Source organism: Felis catus, chromosome B4 (assembly GCF_018350175.1).
Source record: "Felis catus isolate Fca126 chromosome B4, F.catus_Fca126_mat1.0, whole genome shotgun sequence".
Lineage (NCBI taxonomy): Eukaryota > Metazoa > Chordata > Mammalia > Carnivora > Felidae > Felis > Felis catus.
Genome location: NC_058374.1, coordinates 45,648,437 through 45,673,855, shown reverse-complemented (window position 1 = coordinate 45,673,855; position 25,419 = coordinate 45,648,437). Strand labels below are relative to the sequence as shown.

General features: G+C 43.1%; 1 long non-coding RNA gene across 3 annotated transcripts in view; it reads right to left on the bottom strand.

The window, feature by feature from the left end:
- Nucleotides 1-585: 585 nt before the first annotated feature.
- The window catches only part of LOC123386532, a 32,872-nt gene continuing 8,038 nt past the window's right edge, over nucleotides 586-25,419 (bottom strand). For 2 of the 3 annotated variants that reach the window (XR_006600538.1, XR_006600540.1), the window contains exons 2-3: nucleotides 23,383-23,632; nucleotides 19,394-20,441 (exon numbers count right to left, since the gene is read on the bottom strand). This is a non-coding gene — a long non-coding RNA (uncharacterized LOC123386532). Of the gene's footprint in view, nucleotides 690-19,393; nucleotides 20,442-23,382; nucleotides 23,633-25,419 lie in introns of those variants that run through there. The other variant, XR_006600539.1, reaches the window with a different exon arrangement.

Here is a 25,419-nt window from a genome sequence, read left to right as displayed (position 1 = left end):
CATTTTACTAATTGCCCTTATCGCTATCGCCAAGGCCGACCTTCAGACTGTCCACAGAGCACTTCTAAGTGTTCTCCCAACTGGCCCTGAGCTTTCCCAGCGTCCTGGCCATCTACACACGCTATTAATTCTAGTGGAAGCATACTTGTTGACCACCAGGTGAACAGCTCTTCATATTTCCGCTCTATCTCAAGGGCCATCTCTTTCAACCCCTTTACTGCCTCTGTTTCCCTTAGCTCCCCAACTGGCATATGAGCTTCAGCGATGGCGGGCACCTGGTTTTACTCTTCTTTGTTTCCTCGAAAGTGCTCAGCGCACTTCCTTGATTTTGAAAGTGCTCAGCCAATGCTTGTTGGATAGACAGATATTCTCACAAGTCAAGGCAGGAGGTATCTTCATCTTTTCTTGATGCCCCCACTAGACTATCCTTTTGTGAATTGTTTTTGAGGTTTTCCCCCAATGTTCATTTTAAAGTATTTCCTGAAGAAATTCGGGTAAAACCAATAGGTCCGGCAGACATTAAGGACGGTTTTCTCGAGAGCGAAAGTGGAGGCTTGGAGGCTTGGAGGCTGAGTTCGGGGGGGGGGGGGGGTAGGTGGAGGGAATCACATGACCATTTTGCTCTGGACTTGGATTTGAAAAGGTCCTTCAGGAGAACTTTTTCATGTTATCGGAGACTTTATCTTTACCTGTCAATGAGATTTACACATACATTTGTAAGTATACATGAATGAGATTGAAGATGTTCATCATAAGACTTTAAACTTGCATTTCATAAGCCATACAGAGAAAGACATACCATATGGTTTCACTCTTATGTGGATCCTGAGAAACTTAACAGAATCCCATGGGGGAGGGGAAGAAAAAAAAAAGAGGTTAGAGTGGAAGAGAGCCAAAGCATAAGAGATTCTTAAAAACTGAGAACAAACTGAGGGTTGATGGGGGGTGGGAGGAAGGGGAGGGTGGGTGATGAGTATTGAGGAGGGCACCTTTTGGGATGAGCACTGGGTGTTGTATGGAAACCAATTTGACAATAAACTTCATATATTGAAAAAAAAAAACTTGCATTTCATTCCTTTCATAATGTACCACAGGTTATTTTTTTTAATTGTCATTATCTTGTAAATAGCACAATAATAGTATATTACATTTGTGTTTTGGCATTTTTTTTTTATATCATATGAACCTTGAAAAATGTAAGTGACTAATGGCCTCTCTTGGCTTGTGAGATTCCTAGGTAAAAATGGTAATTGCAAAATAAGTTACCATCATACACCCTCTGAGTCAGTAAAAATTTAACATGGGTTACACCCAATATCGGTCAGGATATGTAGCATTGAAAACTCTCATATGCTTGTGGCAAGAATTTATACTGGCATAATCCCTTTGGAAAAGAAATTTTAATTATTTGGTATAGTTGAATATAAGTACACCTATGGCCTGGCAATGCTACTCTGGGGTATAAATCTTAGAGAAACTCTAGCACATGCTCACCACGATGGTTGACTAAAAAAGTACATAGCAGAATTGTTTGTCCTAGGCCCAAACCAGAAATAATTCATATGCCCATCATACTAAAATAGGTGAGTACATTTGGGTAAAGTCATAAAAGGAAGTATCATATAGCAATGAAATTGAATCATCTGAAGCCCCAGGAAACAATTTGGTTGTATCTCACACACAGAATGCGACGTTGAAGGAATAAGCTCAAAAAAATACACAAAGTTGGAACACAGCCGTGTCCTGAACTTTTCAATATCCAAAGAATTCAAAGTTGGATCTCAAAAGATATGTGTACACCCATGTGGATTACAGCATTCTTCACAAAGCCAAGACGACCTGACGAATGAATGGGTAAAGAAAATATGGCGGACACACTGGGTGGATATTATTCAGCCTTGAGAAAGGAAGGCAGTCCTCCCACAGGCTACAACACTGGATGAACCTTGAGGACATTATGCTAACTGAAATAAGCCATAGACGAAAGGATAAATGTTGCAATGATGCCACTCATACGAAGTATCTAAAGTAGTCCAAAGCACAGAAACAGAAAAAAGAAAGGTGGTTGCCAAGGGCTGGGGGAGGAGGGAGATAAATGTTTAACGGGTATATGGTTTCAGGGTTGCAGTATGGCAATGTTCTAGAGATTTATAGCACAGCAGTGTGAATATACTTAACACTACTGAACTCTACACTTAAGACGGTTAGGGGGCCCTAATATTCCCTTGGTTTTGGCCCTCTGCTAGATAGAGCAAGGTCTGTTCTTTTCCTCTGCACTGAAAGGACTATTCATCCTTTTAAGCGTATTCAGAAAGTCAGCACGTTTTATTAACTTAATTGTATTAAAGGGTATGCAGGATCCAGAATACCCCTTCAAAAACTATCTTTAACACAAACGATAGTTGCACCTAATCGAAGAACTCCTGTATGGGGGTGGTTTCATAATTGTGTGTTTATTATTAGGGTCTTCACCCCAATAATAATAATAATAATATAGGGATCTGAAGCTTCAAAGGAAAAGGCACATCTGTCTTTGGAACAAATCAACATAAGCAAAGAGAAGAACAGGAAAACACTGATAGATGTGGCCAGAACACCTCTACGTGGTGCTCGTGCTGAACTTGCTGATGTCTGGACAACTGGGCTCCACTTTGGCCATTAAAAAATAAAATGAACCTGTGAACCTCTTCATGGTCAACGTCATGGGAATGCAACAGGAATCAGAGACTGATACAAGCCTAATCAGAGGTCTTATTGTGCATGATGGGGCACGGCATCCTGATATGGAAAAAAGAATAGAAGACACATCTTTATGTGCTGTGTGTCATCAGAATACGAAGGAGCAAGTGTATTCTCGCTTTTGTTTTTTTTTTTTACTAATTGCATTGAAATGTACCTACATAAAACAGGCCATTTTCACCCAACGAACAGGATTTTTGCTTTAGCTTCAGTGATACAGAAATGCATGTTAGATAAGCATATATTATCTACCTTATTAAACATTCCTTAAGAAACAATAATAAATGGTTAGGATAGTAAATCTAATGTTGTGTACTTTTGTTTTTTAACCACAATTTTTCCAAAAAAGGAATATGTGGGGAAAAAATCAGATTACATCAATGGTATCTTTAAAATACTGTTCAAATATTTTAAAGGGACATTTTAAACGCAAACTACATTTTTTGGTGACTCTTTAAAATAACTTAATAGAGGGGAGCCTGGGTGGCTCAGTAGTGTCTGACTTAGGCTCAGGTCATGATCTTGCGGTTCGTGGGTTCGAGCCCTGCATCAGGCTCTGTGCTGACAGCTCAGAGCCTGCAGCCTGCTTCGGATTCTGTGTCTCCCCCTCACTCTGCCCCTCCCCTGCTCATACCTTGTCTCTCTCTCAAAAATAAATAAACATTAAAAAAAATTACAAAATAAAATAACTTAATAGGTAAAACAAAAACAAAACCAAAAAGCTGGGGCCTGGAGCGAAGAGAAAGTTTTCTATATTGAGCAGAGACAAGAAAGGCAGCTGGCTTGGGTATCCACCGTAAGATATGTGTGTGACCGAAGAAATAGACACCTATTTACTCAACAAATGAATAACTGTGTAATACGAGAGATGGTGAGATAAACATAAGGATCACAGTCAGGTCAGTGGAATTTTATTCTCATTTGCTGGGGGTACTTCAGTCATTTAAGAAATATTATTAATAGCATGCTGTGTTGGGGCGCCTGGGTGGCGCAGTCGGTTAAGCGTCCGACTTCAGCCAGGTCACGATCTCGCGGCCCGTGAGTTCGAGCCCCGCATCGGGCTCTGGTCTGATGGCTCGGAGCCTGGAGCCTGTTTCCGATTCTGTGTCTCCCTCTCTCTCTGCTCCTCCCCCGTTCATGCTTTGTCTTTCTCTGTCTCAAAAAAAAAAAAAAAAAAAAAAAAAAAATAGCATGCTGTGGGCTAGGAGCTGGGAATGAAGTAGTGAAACAGGAAGCTCAGTGTCATGAGAATGTACATAAACGGGAAATGAAAGCCCATTGGGAGGACATGTGACCCTCTCCTGGCAGACCAAGGAAATCTCCCCTAGAGGAACCAACAGAGCGGTTCCCATAAGGTGACCAAAGGTCGGGAATGGGGACGAGCAGAAGTAGGAAACATGGTGTTTGGAGACCTGCAAGCAGTGCATGTCTCTGCAGTTTAGACCGCGTGTTTAGTTGCAGGGCTCACGGTGCTGGAGGGTTGGAGAGAGAGAGTGGCAAGAAGTGAACTTGGGGGAGTAACCACGGCCTTTATTTTAAAACTGTGGACTTTATCCAGAAGGCAATGTAGGATCTAGTGAAAGGTTTTATGTGGGATGGAGAGGCAAAAAGATTTGCTCTTTGGGGAGGAGGGGGAAGGCTCCCTCTGTACTATGTTCATTAAATTGGAGGGGCAAGATTGAAGGCTATGCTAGTTAGGAGGTTTTTGTTGGTAAACCAGGGGATGGAAAGAAGGCGCCGATTTAAAAGCTACTTCAGAAATGGAATCAACAGGATTTAGTTTTTTAGATCTGTGGGTTTAAGGGAAGACAAGGAGACAAGGTAACACTTGACAGGTTTTAGGGTCTGAGTAGAGATGAGCAATAGAGAATAGCAGAGATCAGTAATATTCACTGAGCTAGAAGGCACAGGAGGGGAACAGGTTCTGGGGAGAGAAGATGAGCTCTGTTTTGAACTTATTTGATTTGAAGTCCTCGTAGAAAATCTGTTAGATGGTTGGGCATGTAAATCTGGGGTTTGAAGACTGATTTCGTCTAAAGATGTAAAAGTTCCATTATAGTATGACCTTGTTACTGAACCAAACTGGGTGCCTCTTCCTTACACAATTATTATTAATGTTTTAGTTATTAATATTTGGTATGGAAGAGACATGAAAGTTGACTGCACCCAGGAGTGGGTGACCACTGAAGGCTAGTAGTGTTCCACTGGGAAATCGACACTCTTTGTAATGTTGCATGCGGAGAAAGCCCTCCACCGATGGAGTGGATTGTGAGAACTTTTTGAAAAATATAATCTATGGAGTCGGTTTAGCATTGCTGATGCTCTGAGCCTTTCACAGCCTTTTCTGAATGTGATCTCCCTAGCTTCTTTTTTTTTTTTTAACTCCTCTAAAAACTGGTGTCAGGGTGGCAGCAGGAAATAGATATTCTCTCCTCCCTCTATTGCTCTCTACTTCTCTCCCTTTTTTTTCTCTCTTCAGATATCCCTTAAAATTAAAAGCAAGAGTTCCACAAACAGCTAAATGTACATTCCAGTTTGGCTTAGACAAGACTATCACTTTACGTGGTCTTAATATAATCCTACAAAACTAAAGTCATGCCCAAATACACAGATGAGACATAACACAACAAAAGAAACCAAAACAGAGAACGCTTCCATAAGTCTGTTAAGAATGAAAAAACACAATTTTTTTCTAGACTACATACAAAACCCTTTATTTCACATAGTCTTAGCTGTTGAATTGTTTCACTTCACAAGAAAGCATGAAAAAACACAAATTTTTTGTGCACCTGCTATGTGCTTAGATTCTGATATGTATTATATTTTTAAGTTTTATTTGATCTCACTGTAATTCTAAGGGGTATTACCATTCTTTTAATATGGGGAAATATATTCAGAAAAAATAAACAACAAGCTTGAAACACATAATTGCCGTCTATTTTAGCTTCTCACAAAACTTTTTTAGTTTTCTATGAGTAAATGTGTAATACCACAACTATCAGGATCACTTTTCCTCCTACACCAATCAACATAGAAATTGTTACTTTTTAAATTTTAAAATATGGGGTTTTCCATTAAAACTCCTGGTTCTCAATCAGGTTCTCAATTTTGTCAATGTCTGGCAACATTTTTGGTTGTCGCAACTTGGGGAAATGCTATTGGCATATTGTCAGTGGAGGCCAGGAATGCTACATCCTATGGCCACAGGAGCTCCTATAATGTTGAGAAACCCCAAATTAAACTGTAGAAAGTTATTAAATGTAAGTTATTAAGTAGTACAGTTTTCAATATGTGTGCTTTCATGTAATTTTGTTTTAGAAGTAAAAATAACGCTCCGAGTACTAACTTGTTGTCGTCGTTCTCTGCTTTGGTAATTACAAGGCACATCTCATTTTAATTCTAGGAAATCCAGATTTCCAACTATTACACTGTTCAAATTCACCAAAGAAGACAACATAATCTATCAGACGAGGAGACCAGGTGATGGCAACCAAAGATTTTTGGAGACAGCTGCAGTATCGGCTTCTCTCTTACTAGTTTCTTTATGTCAGGAGTTTACATTAAAATCCAAGGCAAATGTGGGGCGCCTGGGTGGCGCCGTCGGTTAAGCGTCCGACTTCAGCCAGGTCATGATCTCGCGGTCCGTGAGTTCGAGCCCCGCGTCAGGCTCTGGGCTGATGGCTCAGAGCCTGGAGCCTGTTTCTGATTCGGTGTCTCCCTCTCTCTCTGCCCCTCCCCCGTTCATGCTCTGTCTCTCTCTGTCCCAAAAATAAATAAAAATGTTGAAAAAAAAATTAAAAAAAAAGAATTTCTGTCTCGTGGCATCAAGGAAGAATAAGGGCTCCTTATACTTTCATTGGAATGGATCCCTTTGGAAGAATTAGCAAAGGGCCTGAACTTCAACCGACTGCCTCCCACCCAAAGGCATATTACTTATCTTTGCTTAGCAGTTGACATCAGTAGCCTGGTGGAACAGGGCTTCGGGCTCAGAATGTATTCTGCATCTCCAATTTCCCCATCTTCAAAGTACAAGCCAAATGCTACCTTTTCCAATGCAAGTTTCTCAATTCCTGGTTTCTTCCAGGAATTTCCTTCACCTGTTCTTCTGAAGTCTCATAGCATTGTTTTCTTCTGTTTTATTTATTTTTTTCCCTCCGCTTCATTACATACCTGCCTCCTAAACTAGATTATAAAATCAAGGCCCAGGGCCCTTTACTCTTCTCTTCTTTCCATTCCCCACCCCCCCTAGCCTCTGCCATTTTTCCTCTCAAATGAGGGTGAGAGAGGATAAGAGGAGAAGCTACTTTTTCATCTTAATTTTGCACATAACAAATGCTCAATAAACATCTGGTGGGGAAACAAAATTATGAATGGTATTTCATGTCATATTTACCTGGCTCCAGCCTTAGGAATGACCATTACTGAGTGAAGTTGGGTTGGACCAATTCAAACCACAGGGGATTGTTAGTATGCGTGGCTTAGTTATTACTGTTTTGACCAGAAGAGGTGTGAAGTCCTCCCAAGTCAAGGAGTGTGTTACCAGTGAAAGCTGGTTGTGAGCCAGTGCAAATATAACGTGAAATCCCATCAAACGGAGTGGATGCCAGGACCCTTCTGAATAATGGTATAAGTTCAGCATTGTCGCTTATGTTCTGAGGCTTTTCCATCTTTCTGGAACATGGTTTCTTCCAGATCTGTCCTATTTCCTCCTACCTTTGTTGCTGCTTTTTTATTACTTGCTTGGTAAGGCTCTTTCACAACCTTGTCTGTGCGCTCCTTCGCACCCTTCGTGAGCCCGTTTAGCTCTCTCCTTCATCTTCACTGATCCGTCTTCTTTAGCTTTACCCCCAAAATGCTTACTCAGAAATGCTTTTGGAAAACATCAGTCAATAACGGCATGAATATCTACTTCCTTTTGTCTGTTGTTTTGGATCTGAGTCCTTTGTGTTGACATGTACCTGCCTCCTTCATCCAGGAGGATTGGCTCACCCTTCTTTGTGACCCCCGTGGTACGTAGCCCAGCAATGCACAGAGAAATTCGTAGCAAATGCCTGTGCTGTGAGCAAACGGGAGCACGGAACTCCTCTGGGTGGATGGTGCTCAGTACACGCGAACGCACAGCTTCGGTGCTAGGCATGGTCAGGCTGATTCTCCTGGAGACCTGATTGCCCGATTCTGCTCATTCGTAGATGTATTTGAACTGGGCCCCTCGCCCAGCAGAAGGTGTTTATTCTTTATGTTTAAGGGAACTGGGAAGAGTGGGGCCAAGAAAAATTGAGGAGCTATCCACCAGATGAGAACAGTAGCATCTATGGATCTTCATGAGTATGCATTCCCTAAAAATCTGGCTTCCTAAGCACTAAAGGCCAGACACACCTGATGAGGAATTTTGTCTTTCTGTGCTCTTAAGTCCAGATGAGGACTGGATGGCCCAGATCTGGATATAGAGCCATGGACAACAGCTAACGCAACCACTATGTGAAAAACGGCTTCAGGCCATCCATCCTGGATCTCTCAGGATGACAAGATGTCTGAGGTCATTTCAAGTTCTAATCTTGTGTGATTCTGAGTCATCCTCTTACTATGAGATTCATTGTGTATGGGTTTCCTTTGTTCTGACAGCGGAGGCAGTATGGTACGTTCCAGAGATTCCAAATTGGCCCCTAAATGTCAGGCACCCTGGGATCGTGTTCCCGGTTCAGCCTTTCACCCACTGCGCAACCTCAAACATGTAGTTGAACTTTTCATGTTGTTCATTCGTTGCGGCCATAAACTGGGAGTCGTAATACCTGCTTCAGAGCTGCTGTGTAGATCAAAACCCGTTTTACTTTACGTGAATCACACAGACACATCCCTGGCCCTGGGAACGGTGATCGGCACAGAGCAAGTGCTCACTAGATGTTAGCTGTTGTTCCAGCAGATCTGATCCCCTAATTATGTTTTCTGTAAGCTGAGCTTACTGTGAGCGGGTTTCTTCCAGCACATTCCAGTTGCTCCATGTAAAAGGAGGGAACAACACGGAACATGGTCGTGAGTTGACGCATTTTGTTGCCGTTTTGCGATTACGATCTTTATTTTTCACTATTAAGCCCTATCGAAGCACCAATGTCCAGGAAAACCAGCCATGTGTCCCTTAGGTTCTGTGGCTCTTCACCCACAAACACACAGTCCCCGTTTGTCTTCCTTGCCTGGCCTTCCTTCTTTGCATTTGTACTATCTAACATGGGAAGTAATTTTTACTTCTTTTTATTTTTATTTTTGTTTTTATTTTTCAGACAGAGAGAGACACAGCATGAGCAGGGGAGGGGCAGAGAGAGAGGGAGACACAGAATCCAAAGCAGACTCCAGGCTCTGAGCTGTCAGCACAGAGCCCGACGCGGGGCTCAAACCCATGAACCGCAAGATCATGACCTGAGCTGAAGTCGGGCGCTTAACCGACTGAGCCACCCAGGCGCCCCAGTAATTTTTACTTCTTTAACCCGACAGTAATTCCCTCTCTGATGTTATGCTTCATTAAAGCCAGGAACTTTGTTTTGGACTTTGTTTGGTCCCTAGCACCCAGAACAGTGCTTGGTATCTTACAGGTATGCAGTAAGTATTTGTGGAATAAAACAAAGTCTAGTATGTGCATTTACCTCATGACAATTTCTCCCTGGTTGCTCTTAATTTTGCTTATACTCCATTGGGGGAAAACCAGGCAACAGTGCAGGCGGAAAATGAAACAAGCCCTTTCCATGTCACCTCAGGGCCTTTGCATTTACTGTTCCTAATGCCTGGACCACTTTTTCTCCAGGTAATGTCTGTCACTGTCCCTTATGTTGTTAAAAAGACTTTCTCAGAGAGCCCTTCTCTAGGCCCCTATCTAAACTAGCATACCACTAACTTCCAGACCTGCTCTCCAGCACGACGTGTAACCCTTCTTTGATGATTTTTCCCCCATACTACTCATCTAATTTAATGATTTAATGATTTAATTTTTCCCCCATACTACTCATCTAAATTAATCTCATCTAATTTACTTATTTTTACTTGTTTATTTATTGATGTCTTTTTTCCTTTACTGTGATGACAGAGACTAACCCTATTTTATTTTCTACTACTGCTTAAAATAATGACTGAATATCAATATATATTTGTTAAATGATTAATATACATGTCAAAACATGAAAAAGGATGGCAGCACTTATATTTTATTTAAAAATAATTTATCCCTAAAAAATTAAAAAAAGATAATTTATCCCTTATTATAAAGATAAATCACACTCATTCAATTATTATTAAAATAATGAGAAACATCCAAAGTCTTTTATAAGCAGAGTCCCACAATAAGTAATTTGACAGTGTTTTCCTTTTTTTGAAGTTTATTTATTTTGATTTTTTTTAACGTTTATTTATTTTTGTGAGACAGAGAGAGAGAGAGAGCATGAGCAGGGGAGGGGTAGAGAGAGAGGGAGATACAGAATCGGAAGTTGGCTCCAGGCTCTGAGCTGTCAGCACAGAGCCCCACGCGGGGCTCGAACCCACAAACCGCGAGATCATGACCTGAGCTGAAGTCGGGCGCTTAACGGACTAAGCCACCCAGGTGCCCCTATTTATTCATTTTGAGAGACAGAGTGTGAGCAAGGGAGGGGCAGAGAGAGAGGGAGGGAGAGAGAATCCCAAGCAGGCTCCAAACTGTCAGCATGGACCCAATGCAGGCCTCAAACTCAGGAAACCCTGAGATCATGACCTGAGCCGGAACCAGGAGTCGGTGGCTTAACTGAGTGAGCTACCCAGGCGCCCCAACAGAATTAACTTCATAGCCTTTCATATTTACCTATTATGCCCTGTTTTTTCTTTTTATTCAGTTACAGGCAGGTTGTATATATAGTTTTGCATTTTGCTTTCTTCCCTTTATAGGGAATACGTATTATAGGCGTTCGTTACCCACATTGCTTTTAAAATCAGGATGGTGTAGGGGCACCTGGGTGGCTCAGTCGGTTGTGTCTGACTTTGGCTCAGGTCATAATCTTGCTCTTAACAGCACAGAACATTCTTTGGATCTTCTGTCCCTCTTTCCCCCCCTCCGCCCCCCCCCACCCCTCCCCTGTGCGCCTGTGCTCTCTCTCTCTCAAAGAATGAATAAAATCAAGACGGCGTAATGCCAATGCAATCTCAAAGCACAATTCAGAAATACTTTATTTTCTCTAGTTTTCTGTGCCATTCATTCCTTTATGAATTTAAATTCTTCTTTTTAAGTTTTTTTAAACATTTCTTTTTAAGAGAGAGAGAGAGAGAGAGAGAGGCGTGAGGGGGGGAGCAGAGAGAGAGGGAGACACAGAATCCAAAGCAGGCTTCGAGCTCTGAGCTGTCACCACAGAGCCCGATGCCGGCTTGAACTCATGAACTGCAAGACCATGGCCTGAGCTGAAGTTGGACGCTTAACCGACTGAGCCACCCAGGCTCAGTCTTTTTTTATCCCTAAACCACACGGCAGAGATGAGGCAGATATATAGTTCTAGAAAAGGGGCTGAGAAAGGATTTCCTTCTTTTTCTTCTACCAGGAAATTCTCCCTACCATATCCCCCCTCTTCACAGGGCAACACGTGTCCTTTGGATTTCAGACTTCATGGCTTCCTTGAATCCTTCTAAGATGAGACAGAGTAGCCCACATTCACACCCCCCCCCCCTTAAAGAATTGTCGCTGCAATTAATTAGCTGCCTGCTGGCTTCCCTTCCTTTCCAGATTGTAAACTCCTTAATGGCAACGATTATGATCATGTCTTATGCATCGTTATACGCTCGATGCTTACCGCAGGGCTTGGAATATGATACCCCGGGGATTTTTCTTGAATGAATGAACGAACGGTTGAAAGACCATCCCAGACGTGATCTCAAATCTTGGCCCGTACTTGCTTGGGGTGTTTTCCTCCTCTTCTTAGACATTTGACTTTCAAGACCCGTCGCGTTGCCTGTTTGTCTTGCCCACTTGATCAGGAGCTCATTGAGGATAAGGAGGCTACTCACACCCCTCTGATGCTGAGGACGGTGCCTGACTTAATATATACTCGGAGGATGGTGTGGAAATGTAGCCAGAAAACGTAAGGAGCATGTAATCTTCTTCCTCCTCCTCCTCCTCCTCCTCCTCATTATCAACATCAGTATATTCTTTTTGGCCCTGGGTATACAAACAGGAGTTAACAGTGTGCCCCTGCCCAGACGAAGGCTATGCATTTAGTCTTAGCAAGAAAAGCGTTAGCAATAATGAAAAAAAAAATAAATCAATGACAAGGTGAGCACCAGGTTCATGAGGCAAAATCGCAAATTCTCTAGGAAGAACAGAAGGTGAATTTGACCGGTGGGAAGCGGCTTCTTGCGATTTGACTGACGTGTAGGACCGAGGCAAGGGGGTGGGGCAGGGTGGGAGCTGAAGGGTGGGACCCAGGCCCAGAGAGCTGAGCTGTTGCTGCCCTGGAGGCAGCCTGCCTCGGCTGGGGGGCTCTGTGCCCACCAGGCAGGGGCAAGCAGTGTGCGCTCAGGTTACACTGGGGCGAGGCTTGGGAACTCTGCTGGGGAGTGCTTCAGCTCGGGCTGACGATGAGAAATGGACTCCGAGGGGAGGGTTGAAGTTGTGGGAAGGGAGGCTGGGGTCACTATGGCTGCCTTGATTCCATTAGCGGGTGGAACAGCCCTCCAGCAGGGCAGAACTTAACGCGAGGCTTGTAGGTCTCTGGGGGCCCTGGTGGAGTTCACCCCCTTAAGGAGGTGACTGAGCCATCTGAGCCGAGGCACAGGAGTGGAGGAACTGTCTGGTGGGACTCAGGCACCGGAAACAGTGATGAGGCCCCGGTTTTTCCCAGGAGACACAGGGCATGGGCAGCAAACAGGTGGATCTGTGGGGGCGGGGCTGGTCTCCTGTAGTTTTTTTCTTTTTGAAAATTTTTAGAAAATGTTCATTGATGGGGGCACCTGGGTGACTCAGTTGGTTAAAGCTGACTTCGGCTCAGGTCACGATCTCATGGCTCGTGAGTTTGAGCCCCGCGTCGGGCTCTGGGCTGACAGCCCAGAGCCTGGAGCCTGCTTCGGATTCTGTCTCTCTCTCTCTCTCTGCCCCTCTCCTGCTCACGCTCAGCATCCCTCTCTCTCAAAAATAAAGATTTAAAAAATTTTTTAAAATGTTTATTTATTTATTTTGAAAGAGTGAGAGAGAGAGAGCATGAGCAGGAGAGGGGAGAGGCAGAGAGAGAGAGAGAGAGAGAGAGAGAGAGGCAGAGAGAGAATCTCAAGCAGGCTCTGCATTGTCAGCACAGAGCCTGACAGGGGACTTGAACCCATGACCCTGTGATCACGTTCTGAGCTGAAATCAAGAGTTGGACGCTTAACCAAATGAGCTGTTGAGGTGTCCCTCCTCTGCTTTGTATTGCAGGCTCTGGGCCTGTGGAGGCTCTTGCTATTTAAATGGGTGGCACCCATTTTTTCCCTAATGTTTTTATTTATTTTTGAGAGCGAGAGAGACAGAGGCATGAGTGGGGGAGGGGCAGAGAGAGAGGGAGACACAAAATCCAAAGCAGGCTCCAGGCTCTGAGCTGTCAGCACAGAGCCTGATGTGGGGCTCAAACCCACAAACCGTGAGATCATGACCTGAGCTGAAGTCAGATGCTCAACCGACTGAGCCACCCAGGTGTCCCAAGTGACACCGATTTTAAGGCCTGCTTTCTTTTTCACAGAAACATTGACTCCTCACTTGATTCTGAAATTCCCTTATGCTGGATGGAGTCTTTCTCTCACTCCCCGGCTTCTTTTAAAAAAAATTCCATACATGCGTGATCTTGTTCCCTTTCAGTGAATAAGAAGACCGCAGCATTTAGCCTTAGCCTTGTGGGCCTGAAGGCTTCTGGTCCAGGACCCTGGACCAAGCTGGTGATCTTCATTTTTTTTCTATTTCATTTCATTGTCCCAGCTCCTCCCCGTTCCTCGACATTTATAGACACGGAATGAAGAACCATTAAGGGCACTGCCTTGCCTTCCATCGCCAGGGTCATATACTTGTTTATGTGGTTTTCTTTCACTCGTTCTTTCTTGGAAGCTCCTTAAGTCCTCTCGGTACTGGTTAGAAGAATTTGTGGTAAAGAAGCATTTTGGGAGGGATGGTGCTGGCCTCAGGTCTGGTCTATAAGCTTTGAATCAGCTTTTGATGAAGTCATCCGTTGAAGCTATTGTGCATTTTTCTCTAGTCCTTGAAATTGCCATTAACTAGCTCTGTGTCCTTGGACAAGTTACTTAGCCTCTCTGTGCCTGAGCTTCCTCATCCTTTCTGGGTTGCACACGGACCCAAAGATTTCCTTCGTCTTGACACGTTTCAGAGTTTCTTCAAGCTTGCTACTTGTTTTCATCCTCTTGTCTTGCAACTGAGACCTTGTTTATCATATTCTTCCTTTCCTTCTGGTGACGTGAACCGGCAATGCCCATCTTCCTCCCATCTCCATCCCCTAACTCTGTTTCGTCAATGGAGGAAATTGGAGGAATATGGAAATATGGAAACTGGAGGAATATTGGAAACTGGAGGAATCATTTCCATTTATTTATTTATTTATTTTTAATTTTCTTTTTTTAAACAATGTTCATTTATTGAGAGAGAGAGAGAGAGAGAGAGAATGGGGGAGGGGCAGGGAGAATCCCTGTAGAGAACCTCAAGTAGGCTCTGTACTGTCAGCACAGAGCCAGAGGTGAGGCGGCTCGAACTCATGAACCCTGAGACCGTGACCCGAGCCGAAATTAAGGATCGGTCGCATAACCGACTGATCCACCTAGGATCCCTGAGGAAAACTAATTTTATTTTATTTATTTATTTATTATTTTATTTTTATTTTTTTTTAACGTTTATTTATTTTTGAGACAGAGAGAGACAGAGCATGAACAGGGGAGGGGCAGAGAGAGAGGGAGACACAGAATCTGAAACAGGCTCCAGGCTCTGAGCTGTCAGCACAGAGCCCGACGCGGGGCTCAAACTCACCGACTGTGAGATCATGACCTGAGCCGAAGTCGGACGCTTAACCGACCAAGCCACCCAGGCGCCCCAGGAAAACTAATTTTAAAACCAAAGCAGGACCTAAATGGCTAATTGGATTTTGCCAGCACTCAGGTATTTCCAGAGTAGATTTGCAGCTGCAGGGTATTTTTCGTATTTTTCTGTACCTACGGGGGTTTTGTTCTTTCAAGTTTTATTATTCTTTTTGTTTTATTTATTTTGATCATTTCAAAGAAGAGGACATGGTCGCAATGATTTGGATTGGTCTCTGATGATTTGTACTTGCCTTTTCTTGCAAATCCTTCCACTCAGTTACTCTACTGGCCATCTCTGCCTAATTCCCAGCCAGCCGGAACTCAGTGCATTTTTATTTGAAGGTGACAGCTGCATATCATGTGATTCCAAGTGACTTCCAATTTATAATCATCCTTCTTTTATCCCTCTCCTTTTTGATTTTTTTTCTTTTTTCATTCTTGACTTGCTCTGAAATCTTTGATTTGGTCCCTTATAGGCAATAAGTCCTACTCATTCAGCCCCTGGTGGTGACATGTCCTAGTGAATTTTAGTGAATCAAACAATTGTCTCTAGTGTAATGACACTGCAAAGTGGGGGAAGGGCCTGGGCCTGAGGTTTGCTTGACCTTGGCACAACTGACCTTTATGTACTTTTCTGCTTTGTTCCCAGTACATTTCCCACCAGAGACTGAAGACTGCCCACCATGAGGAGGGTAACCTCGGCCCATTTGATGCCTGCTTCCTCTGCCCCAAGGGAGTCCAGTTCCAGGCCCAGATTGCTCTCGGGGTCCTGCAAACTCCGCCTTCTTTCTGTTCCCGCTGCCCGTCGTCAGCTTGTCACCCTTCAACATTTTAGTGATGCTTTGATTTTTCCAAGGTGTTTGAATTAACCCCAGAGACAACCTAATTTCCTGGTTGCTGGCTTTCCCACTCACCCAGTCCTTAAGGACGTCTTCCTGAATCTCACTTAGCCTGGGTCTGGCTGAGCTATGGTCTGTTTCCCACTTTATTAATCATTTCTTTCACATAAGAAATGCTGTTTTGAGTATCTGTGATGTACTAGACATAGATGCTGGTTACACAAAGCCTGCCATGTTGGTAAGTTACAAAGAAAAAGTTTTGAAAGAACATGGGGTGACTCAGAAAATATCCCCATTAGACCTGTCATTCAAGTAGCAGTAGGAAAGACTATGACGATCTGTTTGCTTTCTAAGTGACAGCAAACCCAAGCTATTTGGGGCCCTGAATAATAATAATAATAATAATAGGATAATGGCATTGAGTTTGGCCTGTGTATAGAACAAGATCATAAGAACAGTTTTGTTGTTTGTGTTAGTGAATTCCCAAACACCTCAGTTATTTCTCAATTTTTTCTATTTTTTTTTTTCCCAAGAAAATTCTCATTCCAGGGGAATCAGACGAGGGAAACCAGGTTGGGCAAGTAGTAGGGAAAAGGTATCTGTTTCATAACCGAGAAAAATTACAGAAATCTCTCACTCAAGCAAGGCTGGACTGTCCAACACCATAGCCACTAACCCTATAAATTAAAATGATGAACATTAAGTTAGGTCAAAAATTCAAGTGCTCAGTAGCCACCTGCGACTAGTGGCTATGGAACTGGGCAACGGAGACAGAGAGTATTTCCATCCTTGTAGAGATGATTGAGAACCACAGATGTGCTATCTCCTCCCCTGTCAACATGAAGGAAATGGGAGAGACTCATCGCAGAGTTTGACGCTGAGATGCTCAACGTTTGTATTTGCTCAACTGCCTTTTTATTTGGCGTCTTCTGCATGGAGCGAAGTGCACAGACTGAGGCACATCAGTGGAGAATTCGGTGACATTTAGGGACAGGACCTCAGCTGGGAATTTACTGAAGATTCATTTGAACCGTGTAGAGAAGAATCGAGAAAAGAACCCACAGGGAAAAGGCAAAGGGAAGCAGTCAGAAGAACCACCTCAGATTCGACCCCGTGAGGAGTCCAGTTGGGAAGGCATTCCTGATTATAACTGGGAGTATGAGCAACAGCCTGTTTGGGAATCCCATGGACAAGAAATGGAAAGTATGAACAAGAGGAAAACGGGAAGTAAAGTCCTCTTTTGAATACTGTGGTAGGAGTCTGGGGCTTTCCCACCAACTCCAGTTAAGATTTCGCCTTTAGGACTCCCTGAATTTATGGCCTTTAGTGGGATTACAGCATGCCATTGTTCCCTGGGGGCTCGGGCTCTGGTGATACTCTGCTCCAGATCAAGCCTCTTCCTGATTAGAGGAAAACTGGAAAATTTGAGCTTTATCTGCTTTTTCTTTTTCTTTTTTCTTTTTTTTTTGGGACAGAGACAGACAGTGCATGAACGGGGGAGGGGCAGAGAGAGAGGGAGACACAGAATCGGAAACAGGCTCCAGGCTCTGAGCCATCAGCCCAGAGCCCGACGCGGGGCTCAAACTCCCGGACCGCGAGATCGTGAGCTGGCTGAAGTCGGACGCTTAACCGACTGCGCCACCCAGGCGCCCCTATCTGCTTTTTCTTATAGTCCCCGGATCTGGGTAAAGGCTACTGTGCCCACATTATGAAAACAAGACACTGTGCTCTGGGGGCCCGTGGAGGTGATGAGCACTCATCAAAGAGGGATGTGTTTACCAGGCTCCAGAATCTTTCTTTCTCTGTGGACCACGTAGTCATATGGAACCTCAATGCCACAGGGGGCAAATGGAGTCTTATCTGTATTAATCTCGTAATGTTCTGGCTCAGTTTCTTCCTGTTCTTTCTCAAGCTTTGAGAACCTACTCTGTTCCAGGCCTATGGTTAGGCTCTAGGAAAGACAAAGGGGGTTTAGACCGACCTTCTTCTACAGGTTTTTATGTTCCAACATTCTGTGACTCCATTCCACATGCTTCGGTGGCAGAGTATTTCTGGAATGCCATACTGGTTTTTCTGATGAGAATCTCCTTAGTAATGGATCTGGCTGCTCTGTCTCCCCGCAAGTGAAATAACTATCTTGCTAAATGTGTTATTCCAGGGACATTCCTCCATGGGAAGGAATCAGCCGATTCTATAGATGTGTGAAATTTATTTATTTATCTAAATACATTTAATTTTTTCAAAGCAGATGGAGGTTAACAGTAATGTTGAGCAAACAGTATAGGTATTGGGATTTCCCATATACCCCTCCTCTCACACATGCTTAGCCTCTCCCATTATCAACAACCACTCCACCCCCCAACTAGAGTGTACATTTGTCACAACTGATGAGCCTACATTGACACATCGTTATCCAGAGTCCCTAGTTCCCATTAGGGTTCACTCTTGGTGTTATATATTCTGTGGTTTGGACAAATGTATAATGACATATATCTACAATTATAACGTTTAAAAATTTTTAAAAAAATATTTATTTATTTTTGAGAGAAAGAGAGACAGAGTGTGAGAGGGGGAGGAACAGAGAGAGAGAGAGGGAGACACAGAAACTGAAGCAGGCTCCAGGCTCTGAGCTGTCAGCACAGAGCTGGGTGCAGGGCTTGAACTCATGAACCGCGAGATCATGACCTGAGTCGAAGTCAGATGCTTAACTGACTGAGCCACCCAGGCGCCCCTCTACAATTATAGTATCATATAGAGTATTTTCACTGCCTTAAAAATCCTGTGTTCTGCCTCTTCACCTCTTCCTTCCTTCTAAACCCTGTGTAAATGTATTTTTCTTTGTCTGCAAGAACTCTCAAATATCAGACTTTCTGATTTTATTTCTTGTTTTACTCCCTCCCCTTCCCTTTTCACATAAATGACACTGGGAAATCAGTCACTAGAAATGAGAGGGACAACATACATTCTTTGATTCTATCCTGGAGGTTTCCCTTTGCTCCCCACCCCCCATCGCTCATCTATCTGCAACTCCAGGACTAATAAAGATTCCAGATCAACTGATTGTCCCATTCTTCAGGGCAATGGTGGATGTCTCCCTGATACGGCATTCTTAGACACCCCTTGCCTCGGGGCTTCTCTGAGTCCAGTTTCTATTATGCATTTACATGTGAAAAATACGAATTTTCTTGTAATGCCTTTGGCGCCTCAAAGACAGCAGAACTCTTCTCACAGAAACTGATCATGTCCCACAGTGGACACAATGTTGGGGAGTCGTAATTTACAGCCCGATTTTAATGCCAACTCTTCTATCTGTGCTTGGTAGAAGATGACAGTGACTACACTATCAACTATTTATTGATTACTTACTAAGTACTCTGTGCTTAATAGGTACAGGCATTATCCTAATCCTCACCACAATATGAGGTAGATATTTTTATTCCCATATTGCGTACGGGAGAACTGAGGCATAGAAATGTTAAGAAATTTGCTAAGGGGCAGGCTGGGGATTGGAACCTGGACACTCTTACCTAATCTTTCTAGATCTCAGTTTCCTTCTCATTAAAATGAAGGTATTGGGTCATATAATCTCTAAGTTTATTTCTATTCTAAAATTTTTTTTTCAACGTTTTTTATTTATTTTTGGGACAGAGAGAGACAGAGCATGAACGGGGGAGGGGCAGAGAGAGAGGGAGACACAGAATCGGAAACAGGCTCCAGGCTCCGAGCCATCAGCCCAGAGCCTGACGCGGGGCTCGAACTCATGGACCGCGAGTGACCTGGCTGAAGTCGGACGCTTAACCGACTGCGCCACCCAGGCGCCCCTAAGTTTATTTCTATTCTAAACTGTATGAGTCTCTGAGGGCTTACAGATGGGGAGCCCGCCATGACAATTGCAGGATGTTTCGTTTCATGCAGTAATCACGAAAAGGTGATTGCCCTGAACATAAAGGTGATTGCCCCGAACAGCTGTTTTTATCAAGACCACAGGAGCTGTTCCTTCCGACTCACTGTTTTGTTTTTGTTTTTGTTTTTTAGGGCATGAAGGTGGCATCCACTGAGACAAAGGGGCCAATATCTGTTTCTTCAAAGGAAGCAGGAACTGACCCATTTTTCTCACTTTAAAGAAGCCCTCTCAAGTCCTAAAGATATTCTATAAACTTGGAAAAACACCCACCCCACAAGGTGGTTGTGCGACTCGAATAAGATAATGCTTGGGGACTGTCCTGAAACTTGTTGAGTTCTGTATAAATGTGAGGAAATTTTGGTATCATCTTATAACGCTGACTCCCAGTTTAGAAACTGGGGGACCAGTTTTTCCATGAGTTTCCGATGCAAATTGAATTTAGGAAGCCTGAGCAGACATTCTGTCTGCCCACATTAGTACCTGTGCTAATTACAGGGCAAGAAACCCCAGTTTGGCTCTAGGTTTTCTGGGGTCAAGATACACAACAGCCTCTATAAACAAACCTCTAGGGTGTTTCGTCGCCAGCAGTGTTCACAGGTGCCCCATGCCACTACATTTGCCCTTACATTTCCTTAACTAGTTAAAAATAACAAGTATAGGAAGGGCAAAACCCCTCCTGATTTCACTTAAAATGCTGCTTGCATCATGATTTTAAAATTCTGCTTGATTCCAGGCTTCTCATTCTCCTCCTTATTACCCATCTTTAGTTTCTTGCATGGAAAAAACAGGATACATCCCTGAACTTCCTGGGCTCTTTTTGTGGCTTCCCAAATGTTTGGGCTTATGTTGCATAGAGTTTTCTTGTTTGGAGGCACCCATTGCTGGATCACACAGAACGGCTGTCCTAGGATGGTCCACTGAATTGAGAACAGAGAATATCTAATTAACTTCTTGATTTATTGACTTATTTATTCAATGAGTATTTATTTCATTGACCTCTCATTATATGAAGAGTATGGCTGGGGACATAAGAAAAGGGATTGATCTCGCTGGGTGAATTCTAGACAGCAAGATAGAAGAGTCATTGGAAGAATTAAAAGGGTTGTGGCTCCTTGTCCTTGCTTCTGCCCTCTGTTCAGTCGGGCTCTTGGAGAACCACTGGGCAGAGGAGAAGTGAGGAGGACCATTTACTCTTCCCAAGGGAAAAGGAATATAACAGGTGGACCCAGCTCTATAACTAGCCCAGAGGAGGAAAAGGTAATCACGGAAGTCATACATAAGAAAACACCTGGAGGGACCAGTGGATTGAGACCCTCAATATTTGTTGTGTGGATGCACCGATAGCACAAGTGATGTTAGTAATCTACGTCTCATTCAACATCAAATACAGTTGTGGATGGTGGAGAAGGGGAGACTGTAGAAGGACTAAGGGGGAGTTTAAGAGGGATTGTATCCAGAGAGCTACTAGAAATATCAGGGAAGTTCTTGAGGAGAGAGGAAGAAATGGGCCAGGTTTTGAGGACTAAGATTTGGAAACAATATATATTAAGGTTCCTTGGGGCGCCTGGGTGGCGCAGTCGGTTAGGCGTCCGACTTCAGCTCAGGTCACGATCTCGCGGTCCGTGAGTTCGAGCCCTGCGTCGGGCTCTGGGCTGGTGGCTCAGAGCCTGGAGCCTGCTTCCGGTTCTGTGTCTCCCTCTCTCTGCCCCTCCCCTGTTCATGCTCTGTCTCTCTCTGTCTCAAAAATAAATAAAAACGTTAAAAAAATTAAAAAAAAAAGTATATTAAGGTTCCTTGATGGCTTAAAGGCAACACAAGTTGTCCTTATCATTGATATTAACTGCACACACAAGGCCAACCAGTTGAGGCAGCTTAATCATAATCACAAATCCCTGGAAGGCAAAATGCCCGTCTGGTCCTCCTTTCAGAAAATTTCCTATGCTTAAGCTTCAGTGGATTCTTGCTGTGGGTTTTTAAAAAATATTTTTATGGGCTGCATCATCAAATACTTTTCTGTTTTAAGCAAGAGAACTTACAAGCTTACATGTCTACAGTAGTACTTTCTAGTTAAACATGAAGAATAAAGATGAACAACGTATTCACTGTTATATAGATGGGCTGCTTTTCATGGAAGCAAAGAGTGGAATGAGTTGAGAATGTATTGTTGTGGAGGAAAAGTTTTCCTCTACCGTTCAAGATTTGTTTGGTTGGTCTTAAGATTAAATTGGCCTGAGACAAGTTAATAGGAGAAAATCAAGTTTAATATTTAATTACAGAACATTCAGGGGCTCTATGAGAATATGAGGCCCACCGGCGGTCAGGCAATTGAGGCTTATATGCCATCCAGAGTTAAAGAGAAGGGGATAGGAATCTGGGACTTGACCGGAAGGAAGGCAACTCACAGGAAGGTGAAAAAGAGTAAATGTTCTGTAAACAAATGTTTGTTGGGCCATGCAGAAACAATGGGACATAGAGAGGAATTTTAACAGAGATTTTGCTAAATTCCTCGTCTGCCACACCCAGTTTATATTTTACTATAGTTATCTATGGTGATAACTCCCTACCTGGAGTAGTTAGGAGACAGGCAAAAAGGAAACCTTTTTGAGTCTTCTGTTTTTTGTGTTTTTTTAAAGTTAATTAATTTATTTTAAGAGAAAGAGAGAACGGCGGGGGGGGGGGGGGGGGGGGGGCAGAGAGAGGGAAAGAGATAATCCCAAGCAGGCTCTGCACTGTCTAGATGGAGCCTGACGTGGGGCTCAAACTCAAAAAGTCTAAGATCATGACCTGAGTCAAAATCAAGAGTTGGACACATAACTGACTGAGTCACCCAGGTACCCCCTGAGCCTTCTGTTTCTTAAAAAGCATAATCAGCCTGAAGAAGTCCAATGACAAAGAGACACATTTTGAGGTGGCAAATTTTCTTCCCCTACAGTATTGATCTTAGTTACTTGGAAATGAATGAGACTTTTCCTTGTCTTTCCCACTGCTGGTATTAGGTAATTTAGAAAATGTGCTTCTATGTTTTTCCTCATAAGTGATGGTGAAAAAATGTCAATCGTGAGACATTTTGGGTTGCAAACAGAAAGGATGAGGACTTGGATGCCTCTTACTATTTCCAGAGAAACTTATTCTTGATGGGTTGACTGAGGCTCATCGGGAGTTATTGTTCATTCAGTCTACTACAATCTACTAATCTACTACAATTAAACGTGGGAAGAATCCTACAGGCTCTAACTCATGGCATTGCACTAACTAGCTGCGACCTGGCAAATCACTTACCATCTTGTATTTCTATTTCTTTGGCTTATGCTCCATATGTAACTATTTCTGGAGGCAGCAATGTGCTGAGCACTCACTCACAGAATAATATTAATACTATGAACTCTGGCAATCTCTCAGTACTAGTATTGGAGTAAAATTGGATTTGAAAGCCCTTTAAAACATTAAAAAACCTCATGCATTTCAGAACAAAAGACTTCAAAGAAGAGAATTCTTGCCTCATTGAAGACTAGACTTTTCATAACAAAGTGTTTCACTAAATAAGTAACAAAGTGAAGCAAGACCAAATTGGAGATTGTCATCACAGCAAGCCTGACTTGATACAAAGAAATGGAAACACAGGGGAAACAAACCGGTGTGCTCATGGTTGACCTGATGTTTCTTTTACTTTCTATGGTCTTGGCATCATCTCAAATGTCTCCTCACTGACATAGACCTTAGAAATTCTTCTCTTTCCTCTCCTTCCATCTTTATCAGGCAACTAGTAGGAGCTACGCGAGGTGCCGGGATGTGAAATTATTTGGGACAACACGGAACATACTGGGGGTGTATCCCACACTAACACTACAATGTCAGTACCTCAAACAGGGGAGAGGTTTCAGAGGAATGCAGGATCCTTTCCTTGTATCTTCTCTGCCATCCGTACAGTGTTGCCCTCATCCAGATGGTTCAAGATGACTTACCACCACACCCATATCCATTATAGCAGAAAGGGGGAAGGTGGAAGTGAAGGGTATGCCTTTTCCATGTTAGGACAAAACTTAGAAGTTGTGCATATTATTTCCGCTTATGTCCTCTGGGAAATGCAGTCTTCACATTGGGATGTCATCTGGGAGAGAAGGGGAGAATGTGTATCAAGGACAACAAGTAATCTTTGTCTGGGGCACAAATGTGAACAGTTCCTGGTCTTTTCCTAAAAGTTGCTTATGTTGGTGGAAGAAAACGGAAGTGTAAATAAGGAATTATTATATATATATATCATATATATCATATGTTATATATTATATATTATATATTATATATATATGTGTGTATATATATATATATTTTGCAACCCTGTGCTGTCATTTATCCCAACACTTTACCACCTAACACTGTCATTCTCTTATTCTCTTTTGTCTCCCTTTCCTCTGCCTAAACTATGCTCTTGTTGACTTCTAAAAAACATGAGTCAGCCGAGTAACTTTTTAAAGATCTTTTTGGCTTTGTTCAACAATGCACAGGTCAGGCAGCATGCAATCTAAGCAGAGCTTAGATTGGAGCTCCAAGAAGCTGTACAAAATGAAAGACTCCTATAGCGGAAGCGAGAAAGAAAGAGAATATTATACGGGGCAAGAAAGTGGGTTGGTTATTGTAAGGTTGTTTTTCTGTAGGGAATCCGGCAGATTCCCTAATTAGTGGCTAATCAGGTGATATCTGGTTGATTAGTTTAAAATTCCATTTCTGGGAGAGGCCAAAGCTGTAACTGAGTTAAGTTTGGTTTCCTGATGGGGTGCTCAGTATGAGTGACTTCATTTTGGGACCATTGTCTTGTTTTCAATGCCCTTCACCTAAAACCTAGAATACCTCCCCCACCGCCCAAACTCTTCACCTTCTCTTGATCTTTTTGCCCCTTTGATTACTTCCCCATTTTTCTTGACCTCTCTTGGCTGTATCTAATACTGCTGATTGTCTTCTTGAAATTCTCTCCCTCCCTATCTTCTGTGTCCATGCAACATTCTAGTTTTCTACCTCTGTTTCCTTTGCTGACTTTTCCTCCATCCTCCTGAATGAAAGAATTTTTCGGAACCAAGTTTCTGCCGGGCCTTCCCGAAGGGCCTTGAAATCGTATCCACTGTTTGGTCCCAGTCATTATTTTGAAGCAAATGAATCACATCTCCATGTATAGCTCAGAATTATAATCATAAACCAAAATCTCACAGACTCATGTTTTCTGCTTGTCTCTGGTATATTTCTATCAAGATTCTCTTACAGCACTTAAATTTCCATGAGCCGAACTCATCTTACCCACTACTTCTGCAAATCCCCTTCTCGCCAACTGTCTACTCATCCCAGTGCTACTCAGAAGCCGGTTCCTGGTTTGACCCCCCCCCCCCCCCCCCTTGTGTGTGTCATTGGAATAATTCATGGTTTACAACCCGGAGTCATTTTTCCTCTCCCTGGACCGTCACTTCACGTATCACACATGGAAACATACATTACTTCCATCACTGTGGTCCTCCTGTTCAGTGTCTTGCCTGTGCTATCAGGATGCTCCTTTTCTTTCCTTTACATTTCTTTTCACTGCCTGTCTTCGTACAATATGATTCGGATCAACTTAACCTACTAAAAAGCCTTCGGTAGCAGGTTCCTATTTATCAATGAGTCAAATCTCTGTGGTCTACCATTCCAAGGTAGTCAGTTCCATTTCCACATGGCAATATCCACGGAAGACAAATTAGACTTATTGCCGTTCCCTGGATGCGTCTTCTCTCCTCTCTTATATTTACTTGGAATTTTCCTTCTTCCAATAACCCTCTCTGTTTTATCCACCATTTTCTCCCGATGAAATCCTAACCATCTGTTAACTTTCAGTGAAAATGCAACATCCTTTATGAAAGGTCCCCTGATCTTCTA